The sequence below is a fragment of the Chenopodium album genome, chromosome 25, assembly GCF_948465745.1.
Source record: "Chenopodium album chromosome 25, dcCheAlbu1.1, whole genome shotgun sequence".
Taxonomy (NCBI): Eukaryota; Viridiplantae; Streptophyta; class Magnoliopsida; order Caryophyllales; family Amaranthaceae; genus Chenopodium; species Chenopodium album.
Genome location: NC_137858.1, coordinates 23,473,083 through 23,474,859, shown reverse-complemented (window position 1 = coordinate 23,474,859; position 1,777 = coordinate 23,473,083). Strand labels below are relative to the sequence as shown.

The 1,777-nt window shown below is 41.8% G+C and overlaps 1 pseudogene; it reads left to right on the top strand.

Annotated features, from left to right (window-relative positions):
• The first annotated feature begins 1,414 nt into the window (after positions 1-1,414).
• Positions 1,415-1,513, top strand: LOC145615823 (small nucleolar RNA R71; annotated as a pseudogene).
• The last annotated feature ends 264 nt before the right edge of the window (positions 1,514-1,777 follow it).

Below are 1,777 nucleotides of genomic sequence, written 5' to 3'. Positions count from 1 at the left end.
GATCACATCGGTAAAAGGTAGCGAAAGATGAAGTTGTTTTAGCATCTCAATGAATCTCCCAAATTGTTCATCCAATTTGCGTCTCATGAATTTTTGTGGGTAGGAGAGCTTGGGTTTCATAATTTCTTTCTCTACTCTCACCTCTCTAGGTGTCTCAACCACAACCTCATCCAATGATGCCCTATCCCCCTCATTCTCAACCAAAGCCTCCCTAGGAATCTCCTTATCTTCACCCTTCCTAGGCAATCTCTCCTCAAGAACCTTTCCACTCCTTGTAACAATAGCATTCACGGGTTTCTTGGGATCAAGACCTTGGGAAGGTAAAGAAGAAGGGCTTGCATGATCTTTCAAGGTATTAGCAAGTTGAGAAATTTGGTTTTCAAGCATTTTATTGTGGGTCATCATTTCATTGAATTTTTTATCACTAACGGCCATGTATGTGTTCAACAACTTGGTTTGATTCACAATTATTTCTTCCAAATTAGTCCTAGGTGAAGAAGGTTGTGAATAGGAATTTTACCCTTCAGTCTTTGGAACAAATCCGGGTGGGGGACCTCTTTGAGCATTATTTTGAAAATTACCCCTTCCTTGATTGTTCCAAGTACCCCTATTTTGATTTTGACCATAACCTTGATTATGGTTACCACCACCTTGATTATGATTACCACTACCTTGGTTATGATTTCCATAACCTTGGTTTTTATTACCATAACTTTGGCCTTGATTACCATAATTTTGGCTTTGATTTTGGCCACTATAACCTTGGTTATTATAGCTACCACGAGAACCTTGGTTCCCTTGGTTTCTATAAGCACCACCTTGGTTATAGTTGTCAAAATTGCCTTGGCCTTGGTAATTCCTATTCCATTGACCTCTTTGATTATCAAACCTTTGAACATTGTTATTTGACACATAATTCACATGCTCACTCTCATTGTTATCAAACTCATCAACACATTCATTAGGACAATTACTAGAGTCATGATCATACGATCCACATGCATCACAAAACAAACAACCCATAGGCATATTATGTGAAGAGGGAGGGGGTTGAGAGTTAGAAGGAGTACCTCTCCCCTTAAATTGGGAGGGAAGATTCGAAGCTTGAGAAGAGGAAGAAGCGCTCTCCAACTTGGCTTTGATTGCGGTCACCTCCTTTCCCAAGTTTGTCATTTGGGAGGAAAGGTTGTTGACCGCATTTAGATGGTCCACCGAGTACAATGAAGATTGCTTGCTTGAAGAGTCCCTCTCCCCATCTTGCCAATCCCTATAATATGTCACCACGTCCTCAATAATATCCACAACTTCTTCTTCGGTCTTGTTCATGATAGGGCCCCCGGCCCCTCCATCAAGGTATGACTTGCCTTGGGGACTTAAACCGCCATAGAAGATTTGGATTACTTGGTATGTTGGGATTCCGTGGTGAGGGCACTCCCTTTGATACTCTTTAAATCTCTCCCATGCTTCGTAAAGGCTTTCACTTGGCCTTTGCTTGAACCCTTGAATCAAGGCTCTTGCCTCCGCCGTCTTCTTTTGAGGGTAGAAGCGGAACAAGAAGGCCTTTGTGACATTATCCCATGTTCTCAAGAACTTGGGCTTCACCTCTTTGTCTAGCCACTCCAAAGATCTTCCTATGAGAGAGAAGGGGAACAACTTGAGGCGGATGAATTCTTGAGAAACTCCATTGACTTTGATGGTGTTGCAATATTTTTCAAATTCTTTAAGATGGTTCAATGGGCTCTCATTCTTAGCCCCACTATAGTGTCTCCTCTCAATT